Source organism: Protopterus annectens, chromosome 9.part0 (assembly GCF_019279795.1).
Source record: "Protopterus annectens isolate FY-2018-M chromosome 9.part0, PAN1.0, whole genome shotgun sequence".
Classification (NCBI taxonomy): Eukaryota; Metazoa; Chordata; order Ceratodontiformes; family Protopteridae; genus Protopterus; species Protopterus annectens.
The window spans coordinates 269399331-269426747 of record NC_056743.1 but is presented as its reverse complement, the minus strand read 5'-3'; the positions used below and the strand labels follow the sequence as shown (position 1 = coordinate 269426747).

Genomic DNA, 27417 nt, shown 5'->3' with positions numbered 1-27417 from the left:
GTTCTTTATGATACATTGACTATTCAATTCATTAAGAAGCCTGTTGTTATAACATTTAAGTTCTATTCTAAACTCTTTATAACACTGAGACAGTAAATTTTGACTTCAGGGTTCCTGGTTTGTCAACCCAGTCTGTATTTTGCTGCAAGTTGTTATACTTTAAGAACTGGTAACTTTACATATGTCAATTGTCCCTGATTTTTGGTTCAGTATTTTGCTCTGTCCATCTTAATCACTTCTAAAACTGGTGATATATGGAGAACAGGTGGTGGATTGCACTTACTAAATAATGACAATTTCACTTCTTTTTCTTTAGAAAATGCAAGTTAATTTGTCGTCTGTTATTGTGTCAGCTTCTCAAGTTAATACTAGCAATATATTTAAAAAGTGACCCTGATTACCCCTGCATAGCTCTGAACCTTGCATCAGCAGAATGTGGAACACTGCCTCTTAGAATGTGGAAATAGTGGGAAAATGTAGTACACCAGCTTACTAACAACTTCAACAAGGAAGCTCACAGTTTGGATAAAATGTGTTACTCAGTAATACTAATTCATCAAAATAACTTTTTTGTAAGTATAAAGTAATGTTTGCCATGGCTATTAATTAAAAGTCATTTGAAAGGGTCTGTCTCCCATTCAAGTTATAGGGAACAATGGGGAATATGGACTTTTTAAAACTCAGTTATGAACGCCCCTTGTATGAGGTTTGCTTGAGAGGTATGCTTCACTGATTTATTTAGGGATTTTCCTGATTCTTACGGTAAGAGGTTGAGAGATATAGGCAATATAAGAAGTAACAAATGCATTTTGAAAGATGAATGTTAAGAGAGGGAATACTGTGGTTGCATGGCTGTTGTGCAGTTGTCTGAAAAAAAAGTAAATATTGCTGGAAGAAATTGCCCAGGGAATTGTTATGGCTAGGCTTGTATAGGCCCTAGAGCCGATAGCCTAGTACCAACCAATGAATAAGTACACTTCTACACAGAATCCAGATGAATGAAAAAAAAAAAAAACAAGATAGAGTTAATTCCTACAATTACGCTGTAATTGTTCAAAAAGGGATTATCAGGAAGCATTTTCCTGATACTTCACCTTGCATTCAAGACTGCTAGACAAAGACAACATTCACTTCTCTAAGGTGATACACAAAGGGAATTGATTACATTATGTATCTATGTATGGGAGGTATGTCCTACTGGGGGAAAAGTAGAGAGATTTCTGAAAAATATAGTAGTGTTGCCACAATTATGCTGTAGAACTGGAAAAAGAAAAATACAAATTTCTTAAGATTTTGTTAGCTACTTTCACTGCTGTTAAATTCTAGTCTCAGAAAAATGCAGCCAAGATAAAAAGAAGCAGGAAGTTAAAGCAGCTTTAAAAGCTGCTATATACTTCACTCCACTACATTTGTCTGTGTGACAGGAAGAGGTATATATATCACAGCTTTTAAAGCTGTTGCAAAAAGGGAGATCTTTTTGCCTCCAGCAACTATCCATGTACCAGAATTAAATATGCTGCCACTTTAAAAGCTGTAAAGCATTTAATTTTGTTACATTTTCATTATTAGCATTTTAATTTGTTTTTTCTTTATTTTATAATACATCAGAGCAGCTAAAACTACACAAACTGCAAAAAAAATTAAGATCAGATATCTTTGGTAGTTATAAGTTGTTGAAATTGATTTGAACTTTGCTTTGTTCCAGTCTTAAGGTGAGTTTCTTGACATCCATTTCTTGAACATATAACAACTTTGTTATGATTGGAAATTCAGTAATAAGCTTGCATGTTTTTAACAACACTATTCTTCCATTAATCAACTTGAAATAACTATTATCTTGAACAGAGTTAGTTTAAGCAATTTACTCAGCAGATTAAATGTGTATCTTGCTATGTATAGGGAATCAGATTAAGATAAAAGACTGCATTTCACCATGTCCTTGAAGGCTTACAAATCCTTCCACACACCAGCAACACTTATTATAAGAGTGAATTGATACATGCATTGGAGGTAGCATACCCATTGGCTTGGTTAGTTATGGGAATATAATAAAAAGGAAACTTAAGCAAGCAGAGATTTGGACTTTCAAACTGACCTATGTGGAGATGTTATACTCATTATAGAGACCAAAATCTTAATCTATATTATAGATATGGAGTTTCTGGTTAAGAATCAGTTTAGTTTGTCCCTTACTGAAGACCTATGTTTAAATGGGGAATTCTTTCCTGAGTGGCTTTTTTTTGTTCTTAACATATTACTGACTTGTACAGATGGAGGAGGTGTTGTACTGCAGAGAATATTTACACTTTTCACCTCCATGGTATGACCATAGAATTTACATATGTGACTTAGGGGATCGTAAAAACCTTCTAAATGTGGGTGCATGAGGGGCTTGGCCCCTGAAAAATGAGTTTTTCCCATTTTTGTTCTTTTTCAAGTTATGCTTTTTCGTATTGAAACATCAGTTAAGCTTGAACTGCTGTGGGATGAAATGTCTGAACATTAGAAAGACAAAATAAATAACCATGATCATTCATTTATTACAAGTGCCTCACAGAATGCAAATGCAGATTTCTGCTTGGTCAACAGATCTCCATCCAGGAATGTACCAATTGTTAAGTTAAGGTTAATGAATGATTTTCTACTGCATTTCTTTAACAGATCATTTTTAAATGGTGACGCATTTCTCAGGGAAGTATAGGCCAGCTATGGGACTCTGAACAATATTTTGTAACACTAAAGTATTCTTTTTTTATGGGAAACACAGCATCACTTTCTATCACAGACTTATTGTGTAACTGGAATTATATTACAAGCATATAATGTCGGAGCATATTGGTTTGTTTTATACCCATGGCACACACTGCTGTGTGTTAATAAAACTAATCTGAAAATGGGCGGCATCGTTAGAGCAGCTACAAGATGTTACATAAAATAGTGTAAATTATTATGCATGTGTGCACATACTTTTAAATAAAATTTATTTATTTGGGTTCTACTACAAATCCTGGCTTTCTATATTTTACAGGGTGCATGCTCATTACTACTTACTCAAATAGGCAAGTGCACAAACGCCCAGTAATTCAATTTCCAGTAATTACTTAGTTCCCATAGCCTCCAGATCTCTAACTCTAAATCTTAAAGTCTCTTCTTGCTCCCTAACACTGAATCTCATCCATAACCGTAAGATCCTCTTCCCATTCCCTAACCCTAAAACTTCCTTCAGTGTATCTAGACCTAAAATTCCCTTCCCAACCAATGCCCTGATCATTGCTCACAGCTTTTTCCCTTCCTCAATATGGTGGCTGTTCTTACCTCACCCCAACTCAAACAACGTGTTTGGGTTAGCTGTTGAAAGTGTTTCCTGAACTTGTATTCAATTTGAGCTTGTGGCAGCCTAGATGAGCTAAAAGACACTCAGTCTCTGGCTTCAAGGTAGTGGGTTTCAAGTACTTGGGATTGAAAGCACTTGTAGAATACCCATTATGTGTTTGTTTATCCTAGTGGTGTACCTACATAGCAAGGTGTTATAAATGCAAGTGGTCTACTTCAAGCTGTATATATTTCCATTTATCTGAATAGTGGTAGACTCTGTAGTATGGATATAGTAAAAACATGTTATGCGGTACACTGAGATCTTTCAACAGTGATTATTGTTTCACCAATTTTGTTCAAATGAATCAGATCCATATAGATCTATATAATACTTAATGAAGCTCCATCATATTGCAGGCACTCATAATAAAGGCACCAAAACACTGATAGTTCATAATATAAATGCACAAAAATACAGACCTAGAAAATAAATCTTCAACCCACATTAATCCAAAAAAAAATTAGGCTTATCTTTAATAAAGCAGCACACCAGGCATAGAGTTTGCACTAAAATAAAACAAACACAATCCTAATACCATGGGATTTTTTTTTCTTGGTTTTTAATTTATCAACATGTTTTAGTTTTCCATCCATCTTTCTTCTTTACTATATGAGTTTGATAAACTGCCCAAAGTGATTCCTGGCTTTTGCATTAATTTCCTGATTAACCTTAAACTCATGCAAGACTGCACTCTCAGTATAATCACAATTTATGCTGGACTCACTCTGGTGTAGTACATCTATGTGGACACATGCTCTTATTGTTGAGATATGCCTAAATTTGTTTACTTCATAGTGTCTTTTTTTTTTGGGTGGGGGGTCTTATTTGCTGTCTGAATTATTTAAGACATCTTTGAATCATCCATTTGCTCTCCCCACCATGTATAATTAAAACCTGTTATCTCTTAATTAGTTTGAAATCTGGTTAACCACTTCTCCCAGAGGTAAATTATTTGTAATATAGTCTGTATCAAATGTTGGCAGTCTAGAATCTCTGTATATGTTTCTCTCATTAATCATATGATTATAATTAATAGTTAGTTTATATAATTAATATTTTTCTTTTCTTGACCAATTTAAATATTTCTTTTTTTTTTACCTGATGTTGGTAACAGTCTCTTATGAGAATGTTTTGAAGTGTTCATTGTAACTCGCTTTTCTTTATCACCTTTCATACTTTTTTTCATTCTGCAAAAGAAGAAATGTTTGTAACCACCTGAAGTGCTTGCTGAACTGTTACAGCCTGACATTTACAAGATAATGGAACATGTAACACTGTATTCTAATAACAGCACATTTTAACAACTGTGTAAAGGGGTGTGCCCTATGAATGCTAGAACAAGCCAACAAGGTGTTCAGTTCTAATCTCAGAATCCAACAACTGCCCACTTTATAACACATTTGGGAGGGGTTAGTAACTCCAGACGTTTTTTTTTTCTGAAGACAGATCATCAGAATTTTCTTAGCAGCTACAGATATAAGGTTTTTAACAAATTTAAAGTATTTACAATCCTGTAACAGTTTTCACTTAAAGAAAAAACGAGGTTTGTTATATATGGTCTAACAACCTATGAAAGATACTTCACTGGCAAAGAGTTTTTGATAAATTTAGAGTATTTGTGATCTATAACAGTTTTTACTCCAGGAAAAAACAAGTTAATCATGTATGTTCGGACAACTTATCAAAGGTATATGATGGTCTGATTTGTCTACACCTGTATCAGGATGAAACTCATCATAACATTAATTCTGTGCAGGTATGTTTGTCAATATGATTGTGTTCATCCTCTAATAACTGACACGAGATGGATGTCACTATATTACATATGATTTAGCATGATAATTGTGTAACTTATATTAGTGTCTGGTTTACATCATACAGACAAATGCCTTGTTTAAAATACATCACAAAACACATTAAAAACCCATTTAAAACTTGATTTGGCAGTGAACATATTGAAGTTTATCCACATTATATATATATATATATATATATATATATATATATATATATATATATATATATATATATATATATTCATTTTACTCTTATACACAGAGATAATTTATGATGAATTTTATACTAAAAACAGTTTGAGGGATAGAGCAAAACTACAAACCAAATTGAGAAAGGTGACAGGTAAAGGGTGGTTGCTTGAAGCAACTGAATGGATGGGACTAGTTGGAAAGCATTGGAGCTATGTTACAGCAGGTCAGTGACCATTTACTTGCCATCAGACTGTAGGGGGGGGGTCTGTCACCTTCATCCACATACTGTCTCAGTACCTCATCATTCCACACTTTGACTATTTACACCTCAGATGTTTGACTGCGATCAATGGGGACAACCTTAAGAGAAATGAAGTCCTACATGAAGGACTGCATGAGCCTCCCTGTACCCTCAGTGACCTTCTGTTATTTCACTATCTTGGCCCTACACCATGCAGGCAGATTACTTCTTTCTGGCTTTTTTATACCGTATCTTACTTTTTTAGCTTTTTCAACCATCCTTTTAATGCACCTTAATTGGCCAAGACTGCACTGTGATACGTGTGAAAGCAGTAACCACACTGATCTGATGGCCAGTAGGCTTACACAAATCATACAGTTTTAGATCCTCTAAGGTGCATCTTTGTGCTTTTTTCAACCTTTTGATCCAGTGATGGCCTGAACAAAAATCATGAGAAGCGAAAGGAATTATCTTTTTTTTATTATTATTTTTCTTTCAAGGAAAAAATAAATTGTGCTCAGATCTTAATATCTAAAGCTGACAAAGTAGTAGTTCCCAATAAATTGAGATGGCAATGTTTGCAAGGATACATAAATCCTATGTGGGAAAAGTGTCTGCTTCACTACCCTCAAAAAGGTAGTTGCCTTTAAATTGCAATTTTAAATTTTTAAAATTTTAAATTTAAATTATTTTTTTTTCTTTGCAATTAAATTGAGATGAAAGTAAATGCACAAATGATCACTGGCATACACTGTACAGCCAAGGGTTTGGGAAAGAAGCCAAAGCACTTGGATAAAACCCACTCATGCAGACTCCACATGGAAGAAATTGCATCAAAAATTCAGTCATAGAATTAAGCACTGTAAGATGGCAATGATATCTGCTGAGTCACTGTTAGTGGTAAGTTATCCTGCACGTTCTTCCCAGACTGCAACAGATGGTCACTTGTTGTGTATAATGCTGATGCTTAATTGTGATGGAAAGTGTAAGAAATTTTGGCTAGCCCCCACACACAGTAATCCTTATATCCACAGACCACCCTCATATTTAGTAATTACTGCCACTTTATTTGATGGTATGTACCTCCAATATCTAATGTTAATAATGGCTATAATAAAGTTTTTCCAGGTGGCTTCGCACAAATGCACAACAGTATGGCAAAGCCAACATAATGACTGCTTATCTGTAATGAATTACATCAGGGTTGGTCAATTACATTCATCAGAAGCCCTTGTACACTGCAACTAATATCAGATGTCTTGACTGTGGTAAATATATTAGCCGCAGTAATATTTTCTGACTTTGTTTCATAAAAACAGTAGCCATCACACAATTAAACATTAGTCTTGCAAGCCAGAATGACTGACTAACCTGAGCAGATAACAACAGTGTTGTCACTTTCAACAGAGATTCTTCCTGTAAACAGCAGTTAAAGCCACTTTATTGATGACATGCACCTCAGATGCTTGGCTTTGATTAAAAAAATCATGGCCATAATAATGTATTTGCAGCTTTGTTTCAAACAAACAATATCCATATTAGATCTACAGCATTAAAATAATAGACCCTGCTGCCATACGCTCAAGATAAATATCACTTCATCCACAGGCAGGCCACATCCCCAACAAGTAAAACCAAATTTGTTGTGTGTGTGCACCTCAGATATCAGATTACAGTAAAATAAATATTCTTCAGCCCCCACACCTACTCACCACCTCCGCACACACACACACACACACACACACACACACACACACACACACACACACACACACACACACACACACACACACACACATACACACACACCATTTACAGGACATTGTGTGGCAGTGGTTGATATTTCTGGCCATACCAGACTGGAAAGAAGAGCTGAAATAAGACATAATCACCTTATTCTCTGTTTATAAAAGGTCTAATGATAGGCCATTTTAAAAATAGCCCAAGTGGAGTAAGATATTTTTTTTTCTTAATTTCATACTCCTTAAAACTCCACATGTGAATATTATCACTTGTCCTGTGTTCCGAATCCTAGAAATTGCTGGACTGTTGGTTTCTTATGGCTTCTGAGTGTTTGTCTAGTCCACCCAGTCCAAACTTGTTCGGGACTAATACTCCCGTTAACACAGACATTGCTTCTTTACTAGTCGGCCTTTCGCAAAGGCTGGATGTGTTTAATTCCAGGCTTGACATCATCGAAAGGGGGAGTTGTTCGGCTAACCTTGCACTTCCGGATGTCCGTGGAATAATCCACTCTACACAAACTAACGGTCTTGTTGCACCTGCAGCCGATGAGGGGTCCTTTGGGGTCCATGTAGTTCCTGCTACAGCTGCACACCAAGGGCATCTGTTGCCTGCCACGGACGGCTTTTTGTCACCAGCGCTGAATAGCAGTATCAACGGGTCTGGAGGGAACAGTATACCGCCAGGGCAGCAGCAGAGGACACAACAGTTTCCAACGGACGTCCCTAAAGGGATTTCAGGAGCGGGTCCGAGTTCTTCTAACCGACCAACACAAGAGAAGGCACTTATTGGCGTTACATCAGCCGCTGAATGGATAAACAACACAGGTGACTTTTTTTCTTTTTTACAACCTGTTCATGATGGACCGCCGGTGCAGGACTCTGTGCGCTCTAAAGAGGACAATTTTGATATGTCTGGCATGTTAAAATCTCTTGACAATAAAACTTTAAAGATTCGTAAGCTACAATTGGAGGTAGCCTATTTCAAACAGTGTATTACTGAGAATCTGGTCCCTAAGGGTTTGAGGAATAATTTTACACCCTCAGGCCTTATTACGGACAATGCTTTTCTTATTGATTTGAAGGGTCTGTTTCAGAAGCAAGGTATAGACCTTTTAGAGTTGATTGTGAAACACTACTCAACACAAATAGACATTTTGAGTGCAGAAATTGGTCACATTGATGAGAAAATTAGAATGTATGTTCATTTTGAAAGATTTAAATTTGACTATGAGCGTATTTTTGCAAGTATAGACGCTTACATGAGTAAACTGAAAAACCAGAAGTCTAGAAAACTGTTTAGGGATAGACATGTTTATTCTTCTAATACAGCCTATCCCAAACTAGTCAATTCTGTCACTTATGAAGTCACCCAGGGGTCTGGTCACGAGAGGAATGAGGAAGAGGGTACTGAAGTTCTTGAACAGTGTGAATCCACAAACCCCACTAACAATTGGAATGTAGTCAGAAGAAGTAATAGGAACAAGAACAAAACAGGGGGGACGGAGGCTCAATCTTCAAATGCTGCCCATTTGAATAATGATCACCAGCATTTTTTAGGGAAAGCCCCGAATCAAGAGCAGGGGAAGAAAAAGAACAAGAAGTGGAAGAATTGAATCCCCAAACACTCACCTTAGATACTTCTAATTACCCTAAAATTGTTAAGAATAGAAAAGGGGACTTTACTATATATAACTTTTCTTCGCTTGTCCTTGAGACAGAATTGGTTGAGCTACTTTCCTTAGGGTATAATTTTGTTCCATCTAAATATTTTGACTTAGTTAAAGTACTTATCGACCTTAAATGCTATGTTAGGAAGCTTAATTTAAAGCTTCTATTTAATAACACTACTGGAGAAGAGAGTAATGGCTTGAAACTCCCGAGCATTTTCAATCCCCCTTTACATGTAGGACTACGCATTTTTGAAAATGCATGTGAGTTAGATATCAGGCATTTGGATAAAAGGAAGGGGGCTACGAAAAGTACTTTTAACATAACAAAAGATCAGTTGCAGGCCCTTAATCAATTTAAAGATTCCTGCGTCAGAGTTATGAAACCAGACAAAGGAGGAGGGCTTGTTGTTTTTGAATATGAATTGTATAATGAAAAAATGTTAACAATTCTGGATACACCTGCATACAACCCTTCCTCTCTTAATGAGATGAACATTTGTGTGCAAAGAACAAAGGGCTATTTTAGGGACTTGTTCATTCAAGGAAGGATAGACCATGACACTTATGATTATATTAACATCACACAACCAAGGACGCCCGTCATGTTTGGTATACCCAAGATTCATAAGAATCTTGGTGACCCACCTATGAGGGCTCTTGTTGATGGAAGGTCCTCTATCTCATATCCAACAGCTAAGTACATTGATTTTTTGTTAAACAAATACTTGCAATACATTCCAAGCATATGTAAGGACTCATGGAGCTTTTTAGGAAGTATTAATAATATTCCCTTTGACAGTGGGTACAACTTTTTAACAGTCGACGTTGTCGACTTATATACTTCAATACCACACTTGGAAGCTACAGAATGGTTGGAATTGTTACTAATCGAACTAAATGCACCAAAAGAGGAGACCAATAATATAACTGAACTCTTAGACATAGTTTTATCCTCTAATTTCTTTGTTTTTGGAAGAGAATTTTTCATTCAGAAACAAGGAGTCGCTATGGGTTCCCCATGTGGTGCCATAGTGGCGAACCTGTTTATGGCGTATTGGGAGAGGAAATTTGTTTTGAATCACCCATTATGGAAGGATAGAATACGCCACTACACTAGATACCTTGACGACATTTTCATTTTGTTCAAGGGCAATGAGGATGAGGCATGTCACTTGGTAGATTATTTCAATGGTACAACAGATTTCCTCAGGTTCACGTCTAAGTTTGACACCAGTGAAATGGACTACTTGGACGTGAAACTGAGGAAAGATCTTGTGAACCACAGATTCACCTCGTCCATCTTTCGAAAGGACACATACATTAATTCATTCCTACACTACACAAGTGCCCACCCATATAAGTTAAAGAAAGGAATTGTTAAAGGCCAACTTGTGAGGGCGGTCAGGATGTGGAGTGAACTAAAAGATTTTGAGGAAGAATGTATCTTGTTGAATAGTTTCTTTCTGGATAGAGGTTATCCTACCTCTTTAATTGAGGAGGTGATACTGGAAGTTTCTAACAAGAGAGTCAATGGAATAATTTGCCCTTTAATATCTAGTGACCATAATAAGATTCCTATCGAGGAAGGGGCTACAACTAGTCTGATAGAAACAGGTTTTAGCCCAGACACTGCCACAGAGGAACCTAGGTGTGACTTTTCCTTGTCTTTCTCCACTACTTACAATTTGAATTCTAAAGAATTATCAGATATCATTGTGAAGAATTGGTATTTTATTACTAATAATTCTTTTCTCGTGGAGAAACTGGGTAATACACCTAAAGTCACATTCAGGAGAGGCAGCAACATTAAAGAGCTGTTACAAACCAATGCACCAAATTACAGCCTTCATAAAACCAAAGGGTGTTTCACCTGTGGGTCCTGTAACTGGTGCCATGTTGTGAAATCCGGTAGTTCTTTTAGTATAGGACAACAAAGATTTTGGATCAACCACAAAATAAATTGTGACACAAAATCAGTTGTATATGTGGCTCTCTGTGTTTGCTGTCCGGCATTTTATGTCGGAAAGACTGACAGAAAATTCAGAGAGCGCATATATCAACACATATATGCCATCAGAAACAACAAAACCGAAAATGCTCTAGCCAAACATGTTGAAATTAATCAGGGACATAGTTTTGTTTTTATGGGCATTGACTGCAAACAAAAATCTATTAGGGGAGGACCTACCTCCTTGTTGTTAGAAATTTTAGAATTGTATTGGCAACTTAAATTGGATGCCTTTAATATGCCAGGCCTAAACGAAAGTTGTAATATAGCCCCTGTGCTAAAACATAAGGCTTATTTACGTTGATGAACTTGCCTCATACTAAGAAACTAATCATGACAGGTCTTGGCTAGTATATTTAACTAGTGTACATTTGTTTATATACACTCAGTTATACTTCAATTTTAGTTTTTTTATTTTATATTAAAATATGGTTTATTTGTAACAATAGACATGTATTTTTTATATAAAAATTTTCTTATTAATATACAGATATGATACATTTCTGTTGCCAATTGATTAAAAAACTTTATAGGATCGATCATTAGGATCTATCTGAAAATTACTTAAAGACAAATTGCTTGTGTTTTTTAAGGAAGTGATGTTTTAATTATGTCAGCTGATTTTAATTAGGCTCCTTACAGTATTTAAACTGTTTGGCGCCTTTTCTGTGTTTTAGCCTCTGAGGAAGCTACTTGCATGTAGTAGCGAAAACGCTATTTGTTTTGGATTTCAATAAAATTGCGTTAAGGCACTTGGACGTTTTTGACTATTCAACACTCTTTTTTCGTTTTCTAAAGTTTGTTTCTTGCTGGACTGTTGGAATCCTAGAAATGGAAAGGTGCCTTTATTAAACTAAAAATAATAGATATTTGTTTTTGACAGAATGTGTGTTCCATTTCCACCACTGCCAGCTTTCCCATTTCAGCATTCTTTGAAAGCCTTCATTTTCCCTGCTTTTTTTGTCAAAAATTATTTTATTAATTTAAAAATCATTTTGCATTTATATTCATTAGAAGCAATCACACCAAAATCATGCACTATTAACATAAATTGTAGCTTGTCTCCATTATAGATGATAAGACATGAAAAAAAGAGCTGAAGAATCTCCAAGATTAACATAACGACTTGAGCCATTTACTTGAAGACTTTATGTTTAATCCAGTTAGACACTATGCAAGTATGGAGGCATTCCTGGTCATTAAAAATGTGGAATAAAAGCCTGAGGGAATCAGAGGTACATCTACATGTCATCAGTATAGCAGAGATATTGCAATCTCATTAATCAAAATGTTTCTTACAAAGGTGATGTGTACGGTGAAATGCAGAGGGCCACAAATGAAGCCCTGCTGAGCATGACCATCACAAGGGGAGTAACCAGATGAGGGATTACTCCTAGAAACTACTTTCTGCATTTATCCATACATGACGTTGGCAAACCAGTCAAAAGGCCACACCAGTGATGCAATTAATGTTCCAACTTGTCAACCAAATCTGACCCTAAGTGTAGAAAAAAATCATACTATCACACCCTTCCATTGTTTCTTGCAAAAGATATCCCCATTAGGGCTTAATTAATGTTCTCTTCCTTCTTTTTCTCCCTTCTTTCAAGGGTATAAAGTTATGTTGGTGTCTTGTGCTTCGCATGCTGGACTAGAACTTGTTCCATCCTCACAACGTTGTAGCTGTATAGCTTGAAGTCATTTTCACAGAACTCCATTTGTGGCCTCTCTAGCATCTGTGAAGAGAAATTATATCCTTCATCTTTCTGTTAGTGATGCTGAACTGTGTGCATCCCAGAACCCCCTACATCTTTATTGACTTGTCTTGTTGAACATATTACATTATATAGTGTAAGATTATTAGGGGTCCTTCTCCATTGTTGTGGTTGCCATTATTTCACTTCATGTCATTGAATTTACCACTTGGTTTTGTTTTCTATGGAATCTGTCTTGTACAAGATATAATGTCACAAATAAGTCAGTTTCTCCTCACAGGTATTAGCAGCCATGAAAGTTAACTGCCATGTCTGTGAAGCTGACCATTCTTGTCATTGTGCTACCATTGCAGTGACCTTACTGCCACAAATCTGTCTCTTCATGCTGCCACAAGTATAGCTTTGAAAAGTCTGTTTTCATTATATATTTCTGACCTTGTGTTTTGACATGTTGCAGATGCTTATATTGTCTGCAAAATGGTTCACTCTTTCATCCAGTCCATCCTTAGTACCAGGTATAACGGTATTGGAGAAAATTGTTACAAGTGGTTATAGCAATAAACAGTTCTAAGAGCATACTTTTTTACTGTGGATTCTTGCTGTTATCTTCTGTCATCTTGTCCATTCATTCTAAAGTTAACTAGCATGCCCATTTATTGTCTCCTTTTTGAAATGTCAGCAATCAAAATACCAAATGCAGAAAAAAACAAGACCAAGAACACAAGAGAAAGTGAATCTCAAAAATCACTCTTCCCCTTAAAACTTCTTTTTGCAGGCAGGAAGACCCCGCCCACACACCCCAACATATGGAGGGACAAGCCTCTCGTACTGCCAAACTTGTATATACCAATACCAAGATCACTGTACCTCTGAAAAAGGTATATACAAGTCTGATCTTTCAGCCATTCAGTCTCCATGTTTCTGGACTTGGTCTAGCTTGTCCCAACATTTCAAATGGTTAGCCATTTATCTTTAATACGATGGATTTTCAAGTATGTAGTAAAATGTTAATAGACTGTGTAGCATAGTACAAAACATAACAGCTTTTAAATGAAGCTATCATTATTATATAAAACCAGGTTTAGTATAATAATTACATCTCATTCAAGTGACAAGTGGTTAATCAAACCAAGTACATATAAAACTTTGAGAAAATGCTATTTAAAAGAGCAGCACTCCTAAGATCACACAACATGAATATATCTCTTTTTTCATAGGAGGAAACCCTCCTGCACAACTCAGTGTGGACATTCATGGCACTGTTACACTGAGTCTTGTGACCATTGCACCTTGCCAGTACCCACTCTACACTGTACCTCCCCTCTCGTGCAGGACTGGACCACTGAAGCCCAAGGTGGATTTATGAACATTCATCCAGTTGCCCATGTACTGTAAGGTAGTGTGTCACACTGCTTTATCTGTAGGGGGATTCTATTCCAGAGGTGAGAGATGCTGAGTAATGGTCTGTCTCTCTCTACTTTGTGTTATTGATCTGCTGAAGCAGTTTTAGATCCCTAGTTCTGGTACTTGTAGGTCTGTTTGATCTGTGAAGGTGCAAGAGATCCGAGTCTAGACTGTTTGGTTCCTGATTTCTTGGAAAGCAAGACATACATCATCTCTGAGGATCCTATTGGCCACATTTGTTTTTCTGTTTTTTTTTCACTTTCTTTGATAAGTCTGTTTTGAGTTTGTATTTGATATTACAGACTTCAAAGAAAGTGAAGTTTCATGGGTTTCTCTAAACTTGTATATCGGTGTGTGTGTGTGCGTGTGTGTGTGTGTGTGTGTGTGTGTGTGTGTGTGTGTGTGTGTGTGTGTGTGTGTGTATATATATATATATATATATATATATATATATATATATATATATATATATATATATCACCTTCATTTGACCTAAAGTTCATTTGCCCGATTGAAATTTCAGGCAGCCCAATTGCCTGACAGTTTTTTTGCCTGACAATTAGAAAAAGGTAAATAAAAGGTATATATCCTTTTCCCCACAGTAGTGCAATCCTGGAGTTAGAATATATAGTTGGTGGGGTAACTGGGTGGTGTGGGAGGCAAACCCCCCCACCTAATTTGGTTTTATATTGTCCATTTTCGTGTTTTATTGCTCACTAAAATGAAATTAGATGGGGGGCTTTGCCCTACACACCCCCCAGTGTGGGGGGCTGTCCCCCCAACTATATATTCTAACTCCAGGATTAGGATTTATCTTGTTTAAGTGTTTTGACTCATTCCAGTAACCCCTGTAAGTACTGGGGAGTGTTACAGAAGTGATGCCCTGTAAATCCTGTTCTGTTTTTACTTAGCAGTCAGCGCATTAAATAATGGCCATGAGTGAGTTAAAAAGAATTCATAGAGATTTTATAAATTCTCATTCAGAGACTTCATTCCATCCCACCACGATGTAATTGTTTCTCATGCTTAAGTGTTAACACTTGCGCTTGCAAGAGTGGTATTGAAGGAGAAAGCCCAGATACCCTATGTTAGAATAAAGGGTTGGAGTCTTAATGGTGTATCAGGGAGGATGGCTGTGTCTATCCTGGGAGGTGGGTGTGCACTTTTTGACGATCTCTCATGATTCATCCCCAACAGAGGCAGGGGACATTTGCAGACATTTTCTTTGATGAAGCAAAGTTGTGTCTGTGCCACTGAGGAGGTGGAATAATGCTAAACAAGCCTATTGCATATCCTTACCTGGGACAGGATGAGTGTGCATGGGGTGATCGTAAAAGCAAACATACTTAATAGAAGCAGTGTGCCACTGTCAGAATGCCTTGCTCATCTCACTGGCCTTTAACATGAGTCATGGTTAGTCCATGGAAGGCTGTACAGGTTCAGTACACACTGTCAATGAGGAGATTCCCTGAGACATTTCATACTCCATACTTTGGCAACTGACAGAGTTGCTAGTATTCCTCTTGTTTGCATAGAGACCTCGCTCTCTTTCTTTGTGAACACTGAACAGAAGCAGGTCTTCATTACCTTGGACTTCTTACTGTCAAGTGAGCACACATTGTCTCCTGGTCATTAAATGTAATGACATAATTTCTGGTACAGTTGAGCAACACTGTTTTTGAATTCTTCTTGGAGATGGGCCCACAATGTCTGACTTTTTACTTTGCCATCTCTACAGCTTTTTACTAATATAATTAGCTCTGAGGTCACTGCACCTCTAGAAAATGAGTTTTATGTCAAACTGAGTGCATTCTCACACTCACATACCCATCTATGCACAGAAAATGTCTTCTCAAAACAAATGCTACTCTTTTACACCTTTCATGCATAATACTTTCTTCCTAAAACTTGTTTAGAAGATGTCTTGCATCTTAAGTTTATAATGTTTTTTGTACTGTTGGCCTATGCTATCCTATTTACCTTCCATGATTCCTTGCAGCTTGCAGTGCTTTTTTTTCTGTGCAGCCCTGCGAGTATATTACTAAGTACTTCCTAAATGCCGTCTTACTATCTTCTATTGTAAAACATAGTGTTTTTTTCCTGCAAATTTACTTTGGTAAAGATGTATTGCTTTGGTGGCATCATTTTATACCTTTTCCTCACAGTATATCTAAAAGGATCTGAATTGGGTTCACTTTTTTTTAAAATAATTTTATCAGGCTTCACAATGTCACAGTCCTATTGTTGGGCAAAATATGTTGCTGATATCAAAATTGGAGCCCTTATAATTTGGCTTAATGATACAGATAACTTTAAAATTTATCATGGAAAAGTTATTTGGTTAAAAGATCATGGGTTATATATTAATAGAGATAAATGTGTCTTACTTTTTGGTGAACCATCTTTGTGAACTGTTAGAAGTATGGAAAATCTACTTAAGAAACTGTGGACTGGACTGCGATAAAGATTTAGGAATTGTAGTGTGTAGTAACTTGTAGCTTAAAATTAAAAGTTAAAGTAAAGGATTGTATAGTTAATTCTTAAGACCTTCTGTTCACAAGCCTCCTCATTTTAGTTCCATTGCGTGTCTCGTATGTATGCACAGTCTTGCGAATATAATTCACTTTTCTACACTTTTGGTAAGTATGACATGTTAACCCTAGGAGTTATCCAACAAAAGTTTACAAGGAGAATTTTGAATGTTAGTCATCTTCCACACACTGTAAGGTTGGAGCATATGGGTTTATATTCAGTTCTTTACATCCAGCCATGTGGTAAACTATGTTTGGGTTATAGGGCTTGCCATGATGAAGAATCCTGTCTACTTATGGGCATTAAATTGTTAAGAGTCTAAATGTGCCACAAGGGTGGGGTATGTTTCCCAGTCAGTGGTTAGTTTATGGAACAGGCTGGCTTTACACTTAAAAGTGGGTGTATAAATATTTTTAAAAAAGACGTTTGATAATTGGATGGGGCATTTAGTCGGGTCTATATCACAACGTCAAACTTACAAAAGTTTAATCGTTGTAATATCAAACCCTAAAGTCCAAAACCCAACAAAACCAAAAGCACAGAACAGTGATTTTTTTCTCGGGGAAAAAAAATCGCTGTTCTGTGACCAAAAAAAAAAAAAACTTAAACTACAGTGGGGGGCTTCACCCCCTCAATGTGTGGGGGGGGGGCTTTGCCCCCATACCCCCTACTTAAATATACTAACTCGAGATCGCACCACATTGGGGAAATAGCAAAGCCCCGAAAATAGCCCACCAATTTTTTTTTCCCTTGGAAAAAAGTCGATGTGCCGTAACTTCGCTATTTTCCACTTTCGGACTTTAGGGTTCGATATTACAACGTTCAAATTTTAGTTCAACATTGTACCATAGACTCCATTTAGTCTACTCAATAACTGCAGAATGTACATTTTAATCAACCTTTTTTCACTCAAAGATTAATTTTGAACTATGAAGTAAGCCTATTTTAAAATACTTTCCAGAGGCTGCCTCTTGTTCTCCTGAGCTCACCTCCCAAGAAAAACACAACCTTGCCTGATGTATTTTCATCATACTTTCTCAGATGGAAAAGTATTTATCATGTGTGCAATATCAATAACTTCATAATTCTGTACATTTTTGAGCATTTTACCTTCTATCTCATTCTTTGATCAGTCAGTTCTGTCAGTATATTGCTTTCTCACATGCTTTTACAATACCAAAGCAATTTGACAGTTTTTGTTAGTAGAATGATAAACTTTCAGCAGCCTTGGTATCCTGAAATCTTCCATCAATTTTTCAGCAGCCCAATATTCTCTACCGATTTCACTTAAGACAATTATCCTTTAATGACAAAAGTCTGAATATACCCAGCAAAGACCAAGGCATCAGCCATTTACTACTAGGGGAGCATAACTTCCCCTGCTGCTGTTTGTAACTTCTGTCCTGTAGGATATATACTTAATGGCTGAGAATTGTAGATGTCCATTTAGCTCAAACTCAGTGGGGCAGCTTTACAATCTCATATTAATGAGGGTGAGTTCCCTTCTCAAGTAAACTTGCTGCAAGAGCATTCTAGTGGTTTTACCCACATAGAAGATCTCACAGGAACAGCCCTTAACCACATATACTACTCCACGGAATTTGTAATTAAATGTCCTTGATACACTTAATTCTCTCCCACTATGTTATAACTCACAGAGGAAAATGCATTGATGTATACATAAACTATAAGGGTATGTACTAAACAGACCGCTGTAATTTATCATACTCAAAGTGAAATTTCTCTTCATAAGTGTTTTCATATTGTTCTCTTTCTTATAGGTAAATTTAGGTTTTGAACCAACAACTTTAGCCAAATATTCATTACCTTTTATGATTTTCCAATTATCCAGTACTATCCTTGTAATATCTTCTATATCAACACTAATAGGCAATGGAAACGCTTGAAGAAAGGTATCTGGTTTGCCAAAATCATATTTTCTATTATTGTTGTTTCATATCAATAACAACAATAATAATAATGCTAGGTTAAAAATTTAACAAACCTGTCTCTCTCTTTCATCAACAATACTGTCTAAGCTGTGACTAAAATAATCTTTATCCAAAACTCAAGGTTTCACGAACAATACGTTTTTCAAAAATCTTATCACTAATTGCTCTACTTAACCCGAATTGTTGAATGTTCCATTTAATATGATGCAGATGCACTCTACTGTAGTGCAGATAATTGTTTATAACAGTAAACATTACTATTAAGTTAATATCTAAACAAACTGACATTTGGACCAATACTCCCTTTTTATAAATTTCAAAAACTAATGATACTATTCAAACCATCAACAAAATCATAAAACAGTTCTTTGGTGCTGTTCCCATAAAAAATAACACATTATCTGTATATCTTTTGTAAAAATGTAACATGCCTTAGATATTTATGTTGTATCATATATTGCTCTTCCCACCAATCATAACCAGGTTAGCAAATGTGAGCTTCTTTCTTGCATCCATTGCTACACCTTTCACTTGTTGATAAATACAATTTCCAAACATAAAAATAAGTACATAAAAATTATGTTATCAAAATCAGTAAACACACAGCAGTGATTCCTAACAAATTATGTTCCTGTATCTTGTTCTATAGATGTATGCAAAGAAATTACATTTATGGAACAAAATGTCTTTAGTAAGACAAGACAAATCTCTGAATCCCTAACAATAGGATTCAGTGTATGGTCCAAGTATATGACTTATTGTTTCAGTTTTACTGAAGTTAGCTGACACCATCGGTCTGAAAGGAGGATTGTTCACATCCTTATGGATCTTGAGTATCCCAAATAGTTTGCCCAAATATGGTCTATCATTCAACAGGAAGTTATATAATGACAAATCAATTTAACTTTGATTTAACAAATCAGGAAGATAGGCATCTATAACGTTTAAATTTTTGTGAAACAGAAAACATGGTGACAGTTCTATAAGAGTTAATTCACCTCATTATATTTAACTGTATCCATGACAACAGTATCATTGCCCTTATTAGCTTTCATCACTCTTTCATGCAACACATCTCTATCACTTTTAGATAAATTAAAATAAGGTTTGCACAGTTTGATGGATAGCTTACATCTAAAATCACTTTCACATAACTGGGAAAAAACATTAAGCGTGGAGTTTAAACTAGGTTTCACACAACTTCTTTTTTGGCTCATGCCATAATTCACATTATACCTATCCTTAAAAATCATTAAACAAACATGAAAAATTTAATTTTCTAGTAAACATCTTTAGGTCCATAATCAACTGAACTATATTAGCATATGCAGATGGAATACAAGAGAATCCTTTGTTTAGTACTCTAATATATGCTTCTGACAAAACAAATATATGTTAAAAAAATATTGGACAGGTGCATTTAGACCTACCTAATGTCTGCCCCAACCCTTTACCCTTTATCTGCCTCTCCCAAATCAGCAGGAGTTGGTTCTCAAGTTTTTTTTTTTTTTTTTTTTGAGGGAAGAGGCTCAGGCAAAGGATCTGGCAGATAATTTTTCCAGCCAGCGCATTATTGTCAACTATTGTCTCAACTGCATTTAATATTGCAGATTCAATGGACTTGGAAGTTAAACACATTACAGTGATTTGACACGGTAAATAAGAAAAAATCATTTGCAGATAACACAGTCATCAACAAAATTCAAAGTTTTTTTATCCACTTCTTTGACAAATCTGCCACCATTTTTACTAAATTGTTAAATCAATAATCGATATGCATGCTTAGTTTGGTATGCCTCAGCGGCTCTGTTTATCTTCTTCTGTTTCTTACTTACAGTAGTGGCAAGAAATCAATTAAGTTTGGCTGAAGTACTGTCATGAATCAACTTCTAAAAAAACATACAATTTGATCTAAGACAGTTATCCAGTTGCTTAATTTAATTAATTAAATTACCAGTTCTTATTTATTATGTGAAATAAACATTTTAAGAGAAGCCAAACATGTATTGTTGCATAACTTGACCATGCTGCCATTATTTTACCATCAACCGTAATGCCAAATGGAAATATGAAAACATGTAGCCACACAGGGACTTGTATTAAATCACTCCATTGTTATAAGTACAGGTTATCATATTGTAACAACTTAAGCATCAACATTTTTTTCTCCGTCTCACAAATGTTTGTGTGTACTCTGCACTTCATTGTTCTCTTCTTGGCAAACACAGTCAGGCCTTACGGTGTTCATAATTAGGGGTTAGTGTTTGTTTTTAAATAGTGGTCAGTAATATGTCTGGAACCACAATGACCTCTCCACTACTTATATCCTGCCGTTGCCTGTATCTGATGGTAAATCGCCCACCTTGTTTAAGTTATCTAGTAGCACTTGTGCCCGGGCGAGAATGGAGATGAGGTTTTGCAATAGATTTATAACCTCACCTGAAACAGAATGAATAGTTAAATTCAAATTATCATGATTCCACATCATTTGGAACAGTAGTGCCATACTTGTCATCATAATTTTTGTACAGATGTTCACTTTTCCAAAATATTGTTTGTGGCACTTTCAATAGGTAAAAAAAATGCTCAGTAGAAATAAGACACTCTGCAGACAGCAAATAGTAATGGTAATGTTCAACAGAAGATGGCTTCTTTAATACATTCCATCTCAGCAGAGTATGAGAAAAACAGTTTTTTTTTGTCTGAAAGACCGCTGAAACCCCATGCAATATACAAGGTATTGTTTTTTGTTTGAATATCCCACATCTTAAAATTATGCAGCTTGAGTGAAAGCTGTTTCTAAGAACTGTAAGTAAATAAGTTGGTGTGCATGATCCTAAATTAATGAATGTTTTTAGAGGTACTTAATGAGAAGTATTGTAAAAAAAAATCCCTGTATCAATAATATTGATTCCATCAGCTTTGCAGATTACAGCACATCAGAACACCAACCTGATCAATCCTATTTTAAAACACATCACAGAGATGGTGAATCCCGGTTATTATCCATCTGACAATCCCAGACAGTGGGTTCAGGGAAATTAGTTTCTTACTGATACGTAACCACCTAAATGACCTCATTTCAACACTCGCCACAGTGGTGGTTGTGAACAACCTGATCAATCTCATTTCAGATCTCACCATAACAGTGGTGGTGAACATCCTGATCAGTCTGATTTCAAGACTCACTGTGGTGGTGGTAGTGGTGGTGAACATTCTGATCATTATCATTTCAAGACTCACCACAGTGATGGTGGGAAACAGTCTGATCAATCCCATTTCAAAACTACCCACAGCAGTGGAGATTCCTCTTGTGGGATCTGCCATATGCCTCTCAGTCTTTGACAGTGAAGGTCTCTAGTAAGTTTGGTTCCTATTGCTTCAATAACTTAACCAAGGAAGGAATAGGAATTGGTGCTTTCTTAGATCAATGTGGAACAGCAGAGTAGGTGCACTTTTGGAGACTTGAAATCAGAATGTTCCACCCAAAGAAGAGTGGTTGAGAGATATGCTTGGAGAATAGTTATGATCCCCATTCACAAGGGTGTCCTCACTGACTCTGGGAGCTGTACCAGCCTCATTTATAAGGTAATTGAATATATCACTGCAGAATTCCCACAGTCCCTTGATAAATACCAGCCTGATTTTGTGAAGGTCAGATCAAGCCTACTAAATCTGTTTGAGTCACAAGAGGCACTGGGTGAAAGCAAATTGATACACACTATCTAGCTAGACTGTCCTATGACTGTCAATGCTTCCACATACTGGCACGATAGATAAACTGACCCAGTTAAATACAAACCCTTATGTGACTCACTTGATAGCAAGATAGCTAACAGTACCCATTCAAGCAGGGCTGGTGGCATACCTTCCTCAAAAAGGCTGATTACCTATGGCTTTTTCACAGAACTCTGTTCTAAGACGAGTACTCTTTGGTGCAGATACTTGTATCAAAGTTGGCTTTAGTGGTATCTGGATGACCAAGTTTGCTGAGGACTACAAATCTGAGGCTGCCATTAGCACTCCAGATAATGCCCATGTCCACCAAGAGAGCCTTACCCATACGTATTTTTGGTGTCAGGACTATGGACTAAAGCTTAATGCAAAAAAGTGTAATATTGCACTCTTGTTGTAAACCCCCTGTGCTTGCCACATCCATGGCTCCCCTGCTCAAGATAGATACTACCATTAGAGACTTGGGAATGTTCATTGGCAATGAACTGTCCTTTGATTACCTGGTACCCCCTTCTACCCAGGCTAACTAATTACTAAAGTTTGCTGGAACAGGGCTCAGGGCTCAGTTTTGAGCTTTTTATTGGTTAATTTCTTTAAATCAGTTTGCATGGGTTGTGATTGTTTTAGCAAAGCTCCACAGACTTTGCTGACCAGCTACCATTCTGCTGTATTTATCTGATCAATCCAAGCCATCTGCTGATCTCTGCAAAGCTTATGTAGAATTTTTCACTGTATGTTGCACTTTTGAACTGCATTTATACAATATCACTGCTTATTTGAAATGTTTTTTTTTTTCCTGAAATTGTTGCACTTTGTTTTCTGTAGCATAGACTAGATTTATTAGGCATGCTGAATCAAGTTCTGTTTGTATAACTTCAGCATTAAACATCTTTTGTTGGAGATGTTTTTTTCTGCATCCTAGTGGCAGGAGTGTGCAGTTAGAATTCATCTGATTGAAGGTTGCTGGAACAGAGCTCAGGTTTGAGCTTTTTTATTGGTTAATTTGTTTTAATCAGTTTGCTCTCATTTGCTCCATAAGCACTGCTTTTGCACAGGTTGCACTTGTTTGCATATCATGCATTACCAACCAGTGGTGGGCACCGTTGGCAGTTAGACGCAAACACTTCTGCCTGCACATTTTCCCTTAGTACTCTGCTGGTGCTCCATTTGTGAGTTCTCATGATTGTCCCTCACTAACAAGTAATACATTCAGTGAAGCTCCTGAGGTACCAACACAGATCCTACCCACTAGCCCTTTGTATTTTTGTTCACTTTTCCTGTCCTGTACTTTACCTGGTCCTTCTTGTCCTCTCCCTTTTTTCCTGACCACATCAACTTACCTAGCATTATGGTCAGACAATTTCCCACAGTTTCTCCAGCCAGCCTGGTCAACATGGGCATCCTGAGGCAATGTAGCAATCGCCTTGTGTACACTGACAACTACTTCTTCTAGTACAAACAAATTCATTATGTGAGAGCTGCACCTATTTCAAAAACCTAGAATCCAGGCTTTCTTGCTCACCAGTCAGTTCATGTGATACTAAGCAGGTTGTCAGCATATACACCTCACCTCCTGCACCAATGACACATAAACTGCATACGCAGAGGTTATTACCAGAAGCTTACCTAAACATCAGAGACCTCCCAAACACAAACAAGCATGATTCACATAATGCAGCCTCTGTAGAACATAGTGCACATAATATATCACACATCAGTATCTCACCGGTCAAGCCCATAAGGCATAACACAAAAGCAAACATCTTAGTCATAGGCGACTCTTGTGTGAAACATACACATGTCCCTCTCACCAGGTTGGAGAAGGAAAAAGTCACAGTCAGTTGTCTGTCAGATGCTAGGATCCACCACATCCCACATGTACTCAAGTCTCTCAACAACAGGCACTGTTGTGACTCCATCATAATCCATGTTGGTGTGAACAACTTGAGACTTGGAATAGATTTAGAAGGTCATGACTGAGCTCTCTGATTATTAGTCTCAGACAGGTATGTCCCTAGCCTTAAGCACCATTTTACCTTCACCTAGGATGATACCTCAGTACAAACAAAAAATGATTGACTTCAACAATTGGCTTAGATTTGGTGTCATTAAAAGGGGATCCAGTATCTGTCAGCCTGGGATGACATGGTCAACAGATCTCAACGCTTTGCCAGAGATGGTCTTCATCTGTCACCCCTGGGATTTTGGTTACTGGCCAAGGCTCTTGAATCTCCATAGTGCATTTTTAGGAAATGTTACAATTAACTAAATTCCTGATGTAAAAATACCCTCTAAAAAAACCTCAAGGTTATGCTGATAAATGCTAAGAGTCTATACCAGAAACTGCACTCACTGGAAGCAGTGTCTTTCTCACCTTGGAAAATGCTGCCATTTGTGCATTCACTGAGACCTGGTTTAAGGCTGTGGAAAGCACCCCAGCTATACCAGGTTACATTTCCATCCACACATTCAGACCACAAACTGCAGGTGTGAGAACTAAAGGAGGTGGTGTAGCAATATTTATTAAAGATAAATATACCTCTAAATTGGTTAAACAGCACAATTCCCTTGAATTACTTCAGGTGCAATTGTCTGTATGTAAGATCCCTTTTCAGGTCATTGCCAACTATAGGACCCCCTCCATGAATCACGGCATCCACTCAGCCTACATGGATCTACTTGAGTCAGTCAAGATACAACCAGATACCCTGGTTTTGGATTACTTTAATTAGCCATCCATTGACTGGGTAAATTATGCGTGTTCTAACTCACTTGCCCGAAGTTTCATGAACTTCGTTAACGGCAATGCTCTGGACCAGCTGATTGATACACCCACAAGGGGCTAGAATATCCTAGATCTGGTGCTCACCAATATGGGGAACTACTACACCACCCCCAATGTGTGGACATCCCTGTTGAGATCTGACCACAAATCAACCCCGTTAGAAGCAACTATAGCACAAGACCCCCCCCCCCCCCTTAGCAACAACTAGACTAAAAAAGTTCTCCAAGGCCAATTACAATCTCTTATGTGACAGCATAAATAGCTTCATAGCCCCTCCCCCCACTGATGGAACAGACACCTATGCTGAGTTATACACCAGTGCTTTATACAAGCACCTGTATTGACTCTGCCATACCTGATAACACCAAAGCAAGATCTTCAAGGAAGACTGGTTCATTGATAGAAATCATACGGTCAAAATAGGGGACTTCACTTCCTCCAACAGACCCATAACCAGTGGTGTTTGACAAGAATTTGTTCTGGGACCCCTACTGTTTACAATCTACTTCTGCCAAGTATAGGCTAAAACTGAAGGACTGTGAACTGGCAAAGTTTGATGATAACTGCAAACTTGGAACAATAATTGAAACCCCTAGCAATGTCAACATCCTGCAAAAAGGTCTTACACAGACTGATGACTGGTGCCAAAGTCATGGTCTTAAACTTAATGCAAAAAATGTATTATCATCCCTTTTGGCAACTACTTCATAAGTAGCAATTCCCTAAGCACACAGTCAGCATACTTCTCAACCATACCAAATTCCTCAGTATTTACTGGTTTTGAGGGCAAAATAATGGGGTGCCATGAATTTCCAAGTGGCCACTCCCCAACATTCCTACTCAAAAAATACCTATACCAAGCTAAACCTGTCATCTACCATCAAATATGTAAAAAAACTAAACTTTAACCCACTCACATTCATCTCATCCCTCAAAGAATGTAACTTCAGTCTTGATGACGCAGTTGAATTTTTTAATACTCCTTCCTGAGCATCCTTAATTACCATGCCCCCATAAGACTTTCCAGAACCAAAGCACAACCTTCCTGATGGCTACAGAAAACCACTAAGTCAGAAATGAAAAACAGGGATAAAGCCTGGGAGCACTGGTGCAAAACCAAAACCTCCTCAACTAGACAGAAATTCCTAGAACTACGCAATAGAGTCAACAGGACAAATTCCAATACTACCAGTCTGCCCTAGACTCCTCCCAACACAGCCCCAAACAATTCTGGTCCTCCATAAACTCCATCCTCCACCCAGGTAAAGTCAGAACCCCTCCTCCTAACATCCCTCACTCCTCAGAAAATATTGCTACCTCATTCAACACACACTTCACATAAACCATACTATCACTAGCTAAACAACACAACCCCCATCCCCTCCAACCCACACCTTCAACTAGTAATCTTCCCACTACCTTCTCTTTTTCTCCTGTACCTATCTCCAGCATAAAAAAAACTCTTAACTAAACTTAAGCCCACCAAATTAGCAGCAGACAACCTCCCAAGTGAATACCTACAAATCGCAGCTGATGCTCTGGCCTACCCAGTATCCATCTTGATTAACCGATCTCTGTCAGAAAGTTACGTTCCCACACTGTGGAAAGTATTGCATATAATTCCCCTCCACAAAGGCGGACCCTCCACAGAACTAACCAGTTACCGCCCCATAGCTATTCTCTCTCCACTCTCCAAAATACTAGAGAGATGCATACACTCTCATGTCTCTACCTCCTTACTAACAACCTCCTTTCCAGTACTTAGCATGGTTTCTGACCAAACCATAGCACCACCACTGCCTTACTCTCCTTTACTAACACTATCCTTCAGCATAAAAACAATGATTATCTCTCCTCTGCTACTTTCCTAGACCTATCTAAAGCATTTGACATGGTCCCACACAAACAACTTATCTCTGTCCTCAATAACCTATCCTTCTCACAATCAGTCACCAACTGGTTTCAGAGTTACCTGTCTGACCGCCAACAATCCGTTGTATGGCAGAATGACATATCTGACCACCAACAATCCGTTGTATGGCAGAATGGCATATCTCCCCAACTACCTGTCTCCATAGTGGTTCCCCAAGGATCCATCCTTGGACCCCTAATCTTCTCTGTTTTTACCAATAATCTAGCCTCTGCCACCAAACATGGCACACTCATACAATACGCAGATGACTCAACCATCATCTGCTCAGCCCAGTCCCTACCCAAACTGCAAAAATTCACACAGGAAGCCTTTTCCTCTGTTGAAACTTGGTTA

At 37.3% G+C, this 27417-nt stretch overlaps 1 protein-coding gene across 2 annotated transcripts in view; it reads left to right on the top strand.

Annotated features, from left to right (window-relative positions):
- Window positions 1-27417, top strand: part of PTPN5 (protein tyrosine phosphatase non-receptor type 5) — a 772658-nt gene that overhangs the window by 1209 nt on the left and 744032 nt on the right. The gene's annotated exons all lie outside the window — the stretch shown is intronic.